The sequence below is a fragment of the Danio rerio genome, chromosome 20, assembly GCF_052040795.2.
Source record: "Danio rerio strain M-AB ecotype USA chromosome 20, GRCz13ab, whole genome shotgun sequence".
Lineage (NCBI taxonomy): Eukaryota > Metazoa > Chordata > Actinopteri > Cypriniformes > Danionidae > Danio > Danio rerio.
The window spans coordinates 7810852-7821119 of NC_141040.1; the positions used below are offsets into that span (position 1 = coordinate 7810852).

The 10268-nt window shown below is 32.9% G+C and overlaps 1 long non-coding RNA gene across 1 annotated transcript; it reads right to left on the reverse strand.

Annotated features, from left to right (window-relative positions):
* Window positions 1-5422: 5422 nt before the first annotated feature.
* LOC147839019 (uncharacterized) lies at window positions 5423-5920 on the reverse strand. Its single transcript, XR_015518122.1, has 3 exons — window positions 5844-5920; window positions 5653-5738; window positions 5423-5562 (listed from the first exon to the last, which is right to left on the reverse strand). It is a non-coding gene; the product is annotated as an uncharacterized LOC147839019 (long non-coding RNA).
* Window positions 5921-10268: the final 4348 nt, after the last annotated feature.

Genomic DNA, 10268 nt, shown 5'->3' on the forward strand with positions numbered 1-10268 from the left:
TTTTTCTGTGTTGCAAGTGGGTGTCAGAAGCTTGAAGTTGTGTAGCTCCATCTAACATCAAGGACTGATTTTGCATACTGTTCTGCTCGACGCCAGTGAAAATCGCTTGGGTTTGAATCCGGAAAAACTTCTTGAAAAACACAAACGAAAAACATCCCGGTGTGTACAAGCCTCAAGACACGTCCATGCATAACATTATCAAGTGTGTGCAGTTTACCTTACTTATGGAGTCACCCTCTTGATGTTGCATATTGCAGGACGTATAAAACCCTGTTATGCGATGCCCTTCGTTATTGGTGTTTTAACCAATTTTATCTCACAGACTGGCACAAATAGGCCTATTCAGACTCTCATTTTAAAAATCGCACATCATGGCGAGACATGCGGCGAGCCTCTCTATACACTCAACGCGTTTCTGAGCTCTCTCATCCTTCAGACCGAGTTTATTCTTCTGAGGTAATCTAAGAATACTATCAGTGCTGGGAATAGTTTGTAAAGACTGTTCAGCTCATGCTACTTATATCGCTTGATTAAACAAATTAAACTGAAACCATGAAACCAGTTTAATGGATAGTTTTGGCGCTAAAGCTTATACTATAGCGGACTTGTTTTAAAGCGTTTCGTCTCAGATGTTATTCATCCTTTTTGCTTATGCTGTAGATAACTGACCACAACAAAACTACATTAAAATTAAGTGACAAAAAACATGAAATACAAATACAAAACAAAATTCATTGCAAAAAGATACATTTTCAAAGAAAATTATATTTTAAGAGTTCCCACCTAGATATGGTTAGCATTTATAGCAGGTTTGGCATGCTATGAGCATATCAGGAGATCCGAGATCAGATAGGTCTCAAGAGCTTCCCTTTTAGAAAAGGGAGGAAAAGGAGGAGATAGGGTGGAAGGGGGAATTCTTCCTAAACGAAGATAGAGCAGTGTATATTAATATATATTTTTTGTTTGTGCCCAACCTAAACAACTGCGATGGATGATGTTTCACTCTGTGGAAAGAGATTTAATTAATGATCCACTGCTGTTGTAAATGTCTGTCATATATTTGCTGCATTTTTATATGTTATTATTTTAAAGATTATGGGCCCTATCATACACCCGAGGCAATGTGGCGCAAGGCGCGACGCTTTTTGCTACTTTTAGCTCGGCGCAAGGGTCATTTTGAGGTGTTGCGCCATACTGTTTAAATAGCAAATGCATTTGCGCTCAAATGTGCGCCCATAGGCGTTCTGGTCTAAAAGAGCAGGCGTGTTTTAGTGCGTTGCTATTTTGAGAAACTGTAAATAGTCTGTTCTTTAGACCAGAACAAAGTCGATCTATTGTCTGGCACAAAGTGCGCCTGGCTTACACACTACATACAAGATGTAGAGCAATACGTAAATATCTTTACATATGAAAAATATATAATATCTTATATATATTGACGTAAAGTAAGTTCACTTTTACTTTTGCTCTCGTGGATAGGGAAACCTTACCGCACAGACATCAATAAAGCCTATAAATAATTTATTTCGTTTGTTAAGCGCAAAGATTTGTTTCAAAACTATTTCTAAAGTTCTTATTTCCAGCAAACGAATAAATGAACAATAAAAACAAAGTGTGGTCAAAAAAGTTATTTCCAAATACATATGCCATGCCCCATATGGTCTAAAATTTGACAGGTGGACAAATCTAAGCTTGTTTTTAATAAAACAAATATAAATATGATATAATAAATAATACTGCTAATAATAATAACATTATACAAAAGCAAATTTAATGAACTGAAAAAGCCTCCCGAGATGAAGAAAGTAAGGCAGTGGTTTTTAAATCTTCATGTAGGCTAGAAATTAATATGTTTTGTAATATTTTAATCATTTATATCCTGTATATATCCTTATTATATATATATATATATATATATATATATATATATATATATATATATATATATATATATATATATATATATATATATATATATATATATATATCGCACACATACACTACGGACAACTTAGCTTACCTTCACCTATACTACATGTTTTTGGACTGTGGGGGAAACCATATTACCCATAGGGAACCCACGCCAACACAGAGAGAACATGCAAACTTCACACAGCAATGCCAACTGACTCAGACAAGGATTGAACCAGCGACCTTCTTGCTGTGAGGTGAACGTGCTGCCCACTATGCCACCATGCAGCCCATACACTACAGCCAAATTAGTTTATTCAATCCACCTGTAGCGCATGTCTTTGGACTAAGGGGGGACACCGGCACCCAAAGGAAACCAGCTACCTTCTTGCTATGAGGTGACATTGCTAACCACTGAGCCACCGTTTTACCCCATTCTGTGTGATATTTTGAATATTTTTTGCTGTAACTTTTGTAAATTATTTTTTTGTAACTGACAAAAAGACAAAAAAGTGTTGAAAGTGATTTTTACTTTTTCTATACGTATACGTTTTCTATTAGGAATAATCAAAAATAAATTTGTTTCTGTTTTGATTTACAATGAGGAGCATTTGGCCTACAGAGGAGCAGCTTTGAGAAATAAGATGTTTTTGAGGGGTATTCAGAGAATTATGACGTTATTATTAGATTATTGTTGAGTAACCGACTGTGGTGTAAGTTTATTGGCTCCCACTGAAATGCACTCTCTGTGAACTAAGCTAGTTTACTCTCCTCATATTTAGGGCCATAGCGCAAAGCTTTAGGCATTGATCAAATATTTACTTTAAAGGGCAAGAGGACACAAACAAGTGTCTTCTTGTTGCAAGATATTTTATATTTTACACTGTATTAAATTCCTAGTATTTGACAACAGAACTGTATTTTTTACAGTAAATTACATTAGTGTCACTTTACAAGATTTGACTGTTAAATTTTACGTATTCAGAATTTTATTATGAAATTAAGGCTGGCATCATGATTACAGCAAATTACTGTAAAATGGCTACATCTTTTGCACTTTAGTTATAGGAATTCAAAAACTATTAATATTTTATTCACCATAGAAATTAATGCACATTAACTTTTAACTTTTTCACCTTGCACAGGCACTTTTTTGATCTAGAAATATTTACAGAGTTATTGTTATTATGAAGTACCTTACAGTAATTTACTATGAATTTACATCCAGTACCTTACTGTGAAAGTAATGCAATTATTAGTAAGTAGTTTACTGTAAATTTAAGATCAAATATTTACTAAACAGTGTGTAGTAAAAGTTCCAACTTACAAATTGTGAACTCAGTATAAAATTCTAAGTTAGGTGGACATATTTTCGAGCTCAGTGTTGAGTTTACTCATAAAAACTATTCAACTGCATGACTAGTACTGTTTTTTCAATGAAAAAAAATCTGTTGAGATGTAAAATTTTGATTTCTTCATTTAAGTGTAGTGTCTTCATTTACACTGTAAAAAGGATTTGTTACTTAAAGCAAGTAAACTAACTGCCTTAAAAGCAACAAAAATAAAAGCCATTGTATCTTATTTTTTTAATTATGCTATTTGTTCTCAATTTTTAAAATAAAAGTAAACTAATTACTTTTTTCCAAAACACCTTTGTTTTCCCCACAGCTTTTCTGTATCTAGCAAAATGACATTGAGTTCAATACCTTTAAAAAGTAAGTACAGTTAGCATAATTATAAAAATTAATTCACCTTAACAGTTCCAAGTTACAATGGGTTTACTTTACTTTTGTAAATTCAACTGTACTTCAAATGTTCAAATGTACTTCCTGCACTGTCAAACAAAAAGTTGAGTTAACTTAAAATTGTAAAGCAACCGGCTGCAAAGAAATATTGAAGTTTTGCCAAATTATGTTTTGAAATTGAGCTGAATCAGTTTATTCCGTAAGGTATACTTGACTAAAATCAGCTTTTTCAGTCAACTTAAAAAAAATAAACTCTCAATTTCTTTGCAGCCAGTTGCTTTAAAAACTTAAGTTACTCAAAAATAAATAAATAAATCAATTAAAATAAATTAATTAATTTAAAAAAACTAAATTATAATAATTGGCACAACTTCAAACTGAAGTAGAATAACCCCAATACTTATTTGCAGCTGATTGTTTAAAAATTTTAAGTTACTTCAACTTTTGATTTTTTACAGTGTAGAGTGTAGAGACAAAGACTCATTAGATTAGTATTTCACAGTCATAAACTTATAATCACATTGCAATATCCAGATCATAAAAGTGTTAATACATTGTTGTAACATGTACAGTGTGTAAAATAAACTTAATTGGGTTACTTAATTGTATTGGGTTACTCCATGAGTAAGCCATATAAGAAAATTCTCCCATATTTTTCAAAACGATGACTCTCTAAAAATATGAACATCTCCACTATCAATTGACGCAAACTGGGGGAGAAAACCTTTAAACAACACCTTTTTTTAACAATTTGTTTTGGCCATTTATTTAACCATGAACACCATTTTGGGTTTCTGAAAATAAACCTTTAAAAATGAACAACATTTTTGAAAAAATACCATTATTAGCTCTGTATAAACGACAAACACGTTTTTTGTACAATTACGATGTTGCAGATCTGTCAGCCTACAGGTATGTGTCAGTAATTCACAACCAGACATATTAAATTTGTGTTTCACAGACACTTTTCATAATTAAACTTCATTATAAGGTAAACTGTATATGTGTGTTATTATATTGTAGTAACATGTGTTTTGTGATAAAGTCAAGAAGGGGTTATGAAATGACTTAATGAAGGAAATCAAGAACATTCCATCATCTAGTTTTGAAATGAAATGATTGATTAAAGTTAAACAAAGCCATATGCAACTAAAAATGAATATCAGTGCCTTAAAGGGATAGTTCACCCAATCAATCAATCAATCAATCAATCAATCAATCAATCAATCAATCAATCAATCAATCAATCAATCAATCAATCAATCAATCAATCAATCAAAAATCCAATAAATCAAATAAAATCAAATAAATAAACAGACAAACAAACAAACAAATAAACAAACAAACAAATAAATAAATAGTGTTTAACGAAAGAAAGAAACAATTAAAGGATGTGTAAATGATTAATTCAACTTTTTGGGCAAACTATCCCTTTAAATAAAGATGTAAATCTTATAATCTTACTACATATCTCTCCGTTAAACAAAAATTGGAATAAAAAATTAAACAGGGGAGCTAATTATTGCTAATGGCTAATGATTCTGACTTCAACTGTATATATATATATATATATATATATATATATATATATATATATATATATATATATATATATATATATATAAAGGCTAAAGGCTTTTTGTCACTTTTTACGACATGCAATAACTTTTAAACTCAAATAAATGATGGATTGCACTGATTTTGAGGAAAAAACAAGCAAGATAAAATTTGATTTATCATTGATTTGTACCTCGCAGTCCAGTCCCTACAGGAAATGTTGTAGCGTGTGCCATGAGGCCATATTTTTACCATGATTTTTCAGTTTCACTATCAAGCAGCGAGGGATTGACCTCATCAAACCCCCTTCACATCTCCTCCCTCCTGCCTGAAGAGTAACTGTGGAGAACTATAGAGTTACAGGAAAAGATGAAGCTTTCGTTTTCTCATGTATTACCACTTAAATCAAAATTTCATACATGTGGTTTCTATTACTCACGAATTGCTGGCTGCTTTTGCACCAGAGATTCTGTTTCTTCTCTTTAACCTTGTCGACTGTGCACTTTGTCATGTCCAGGAACAGAACTTAGGTGGAAACCAAAATTGTCATGAAAGAGTTTTGGGAAAACAACATTTTTGCGGATTCACAATCTTGTTGAACAGAACGAGAAGGCTCAATCACTAATTCACCCTTTAAATCCACTGAAAGTGAGTCTGTTGATGCTAGGAAGGGTTTTCCATTGACCATCAAAGTAGGAAAACACCTGGGGAAACACACACAAAAACAAGCCCAACTGACCCAGCAATGCCTACACAGCTGTGCTCTCAGACACAAACACAGCAGTTTTGCCATGCTTCAGCATGATTCGGCAGAGCTGCTTCAGAATTGAAACAGTTTGAACTGCGCCAAAGCCACCATTAGACAGAGAGTGTGTTTTTGTGCATGTTCTTAATGTGTATGTCTGCTTATATGGATAGTTCGCCTACAATAAAAATTAACTCTAGATTAACTCACCCTCAAGTGAATCCAAATCTTTTTTTTTTTTTTTATGCTGAACACAAATAAATATTTGAAGAATGTTTGAAACTGATAATCGTTAGCATCTCGACATTTTTCAAAATTTACGACCCCAACTTAGAAAAAGTTGAGACAGTATGGAAACGCAAATAATAAAAAAAAGCATTTTTTATTATAGAATGTATTTTGGGTATTTGTTTGTGCGTTTGTTTGTATGTGGGTGTGTCGTTTCATGCGTGTGTTTCAGGTACGAACGGCATTGGAGGATCCGCATTTTGTGCTGATGATGTTGGTCGCTGATGCTGGGTTTGCGCCACCAATCGCTGGTCGGCGTAGCGTATAAAAGCAGAGCCCAAACTACAATGGTGATTTCTCTTTCGACCTCTTTCCATCTCTCATTCTTTCTCGCTCTTACTCTTTCTGTGGGTCTCTGTGAGGACAGTCTCTCTCGCTAGTGCTAGTCTGAGAGAATGTGTTTTGCTTGTGTTTTATGCTCTTGTCTAAAGTTTGGAGATCTGAAAGTGCACACTGTTTGCTTGTAAACTTGTCTAGTTAATGGATATGTTTGAGTGATACCTTGGAGAGGGTGTAGGAGTGAGTAAGTAAGTCGCGTGATATACATATATAACTCTGAAATTCTTTTTTTGTATTAGTTCATAGTAGGGTCAGGAGAATGTGCTGCTTCGTATATGTTTTTTTTTTTTTGCTAGAGTAGTTTAGTTAAGACGTTTGGTACGTAAAAGATGTTTCTTTTCATGCTTTTCTTTTCATATTTAGTTTAGTTTGTTGAATACAGTTAGTGGGTTTTGTTATATTTATTTTTGATATAAGCACATCCAACTACTTCCTCTCCCCCAGGTAATATATCATTTTTTATAGTAAATATTTTTATTTCACTGTATAATATATTTTCACTGGTTTCACTACAAGTATGGGCAATAAATTATTGCAGTGATATTTGGTTTTCAAGTCATTTCTTTCTCCATCCTCTTGTCACACACACTAAACTATTGTATGTCACATACTCTTAGTTTAACATTAACATCTAAAAGAACGTAACACTTTTATTGATTTGAAGACAATATAAACACAAAATATTTCATGTTTTGTCTGGTCAACATCATTTCATTTGTAAATATACCTTCTTATCTGTCATTCAGACCTGCAACACATTCAAAAAAAGTTTGGACGAGCAATTTAGGGCTAGTAGGAAAACTGGTTAAATAATAATGTGATTTGGAACAGGTGACGTCAACAGGTGATTACAATAATAATTTGGTACCAAATAATACAAGAAAGGTCTAGTCCTTTAGGAGCAAAGATGGGCCAGTTTGCCAACAAATACGTGAGAAATTTATTGAAATGTTTAAAAACAATGTTGCTCAAAAGAATTTTAGGAAAACATTTGGATATTTCACCTTCAACAGTGCATGAAATTTAAAAAACTCAAGGAATCTGGAGGAATTTCAGTGTGTAAAGGACAAGGGCGCAAGCCTAAGTTGAACTAATGTGATCTTCAATCGCTCAGGTGGCACTGCATCAAGAATCCTCATTCATCTATAAGTGATATCACCACAAGGGCTCAGGACTACATTGGCAAACCTTTGTCCAGTACCACAATACATTCACAAATGCCAGTAAAACCCGTACTGTGCCAAAAGGAAGCCCTCTTTTAACAGAGTCCAGAAGTGCCGTCGACTTCTCTAGACTCAGAGGTGTCTGGAATGCACCATCACAATTTATAAACGTGTACTGTGGTCAGATAAATCAGTATTTCAGGTATTTTTTTTAAAAAAAGGATGCCTTGTGCTACCAAAAGAAGAAAAGGATCATCCAGACTGTTACCAGTAACAAGTTCAAAAGCCAGGGTCTGTCATGGTATGAGGTTGTGTCAGTGTCCTTGCAAAGGTAACTTGCACTTCTGCGATGGCACCATTAATGATGAAAAGTACATTTGAGCACCTTGAGGACCTTCATCTTTTCTCTGTCGACATTTGATTTTGAAATTCAACTCTATAGTTTAACGCTGATACTTTTTTAGCCATATGTAATAAAATAATGTTTAATAAATAATATATAGAGAAATAAGTCTTTAAAATAACAGAAAATGTACTGGCAGTTTATTACTGGGGTTTAAGGTTTTTGTAGCATAATATACAACACCAAGCTAAACAATATATTACTTTAAACTAATAAAAATGTTAATAAAAGTCACTCACTTAACTTTTCAAAGTTAAAAGTTGTTGGAAGAAAGATCAAGAATGTTTATTTTTTTCAAAAAATCAATTCAAAAGCATGAATAAATGGGGAAAAGCAAAAACATGAATCACAAAATATGGAAAACTGCTTATTGTAGGCCTATTATGGATATTTTATTTACTTTGCAGATTAAATTACAACTGTATGTATAAGATTCCACTTTAATACAGATTTTTTAATGTCATCCTAAAATAAACATGATACCTGAAAAAAAGATTTGAACACTTTTGTTTATGTGTAATGCTATTACATTCATAAACACACGAATGTGTGTTTTTGTTTTAGAATTTTAAGTGATTAAGGTCATACACCTGGTTATTCTGTGTCTATCTCCAGGCTTCCTGGCATCTTCTGATTTTATGTGGAACTTGAACAAACCCCAAATCCTCTGAGCTGCTCCAATTCTGTTATACAACACAAAGTTCACTGGAAGATTGCTTAGCAGGGGATGACGATAAAAAAATATTTTTAAAATGATTATATTTTTTTATTTCTTCCAGATGGTGATATTGTAACAGAATTGTACAACAAATCAAATCCAACTGCTGTTATGGTGCCAGATAGAGGTGATGTATTGACTTATCAAAGGGACCAATGCTCCTTATACTGTAAGTAGTTACACTCTCAGAAATAAAGGTACTCGATCTGTCACTGGGGGTGGTACCTTTTCGAACGGTACAAATTTGTACCTAAAAGGTTCATATTAATACCTCAAGAGTACATAATAGTACCTAAAAAGTACAAAAGTGTTCCTCTTAAAATTTTGAGGTACTAATATGTACAATTGATGTTTTAATATAGACCTTTTAGGTACAAATTTGTACCTTTCGAAAAGGTACCACCCCCAGTGATAGATTGGTGATAGATTGCACAGCTTTATTTCTGAGAGTGTATTACTCAGTGTAAATAACAGATCTAAACAGAAATGTCATATTTTTAAGGCTTAAAATATGCATGCAGTATTTTCCTAATCATGCATCTTATTTATTCTACCTTCTATGTTACTTTGATGTAGTTGATTGCAAGGCAGGACAGTATACATTACCAGTATTCCCTAAAAAAATACAACCAAGATGGCGGGGGAGGCAGTTTTTAGCAGGTTAATCTAGTTTTAGTCTTAGACTGCACTTTTTAAGATCAGAAATTACTTTTTGTCAGCCGCTGATTCAAAACCTACCGTTTATACATACTTATTCTTCTCAATCTAAGTGCAGGATTCTTAGAAAGATAAAAATCTGTAGGTAATATTGGTATTCATTTGTTCCAGTCTTAGCTCACAGGCCACAGTTAATTACAGTTTTCTTTTAAAACTGGTGTTCTGCAGGGCTTTGTCTTGAGACCAGTTTTGTTTATTATTTATCTTATTCTCTTGACTTTATTTCTTAATTATTTTGTTTTTTGGAGTTCAAACAATCAATGTTGCTTTTCTTGAAGCAGTTTAAACTATCAATTTCACAATTAGCACATAAACAGTTGCTGGAAACTGTCTGGAAATAAACCATTTGAGCAACATGCAACCACAATTTAGGATGAACATTTGTCTCTAGTCTGCAAAATTATAGAAAATCAAGCAGTTCATTATAACATTCCTTATTAAACAATTATATACTTTATTGTACATGCTTTAAAATGTCATGTTTAGTCACTTGGGTTTATTGTCATTTATTTGTAATATTTTGTGAATATATTACAAATAAATGACAAATCCCCAAAGTTAATGCAAACCATTATACTACAGACGTTTTTTTTTTGAGGTTTTCCAGTTGACAGTTCTTTGATGAAATTCTCCTCAGCTGCTTGTTAGTGGATGTTGTTTTAGGACAATGTTATTTTACTGT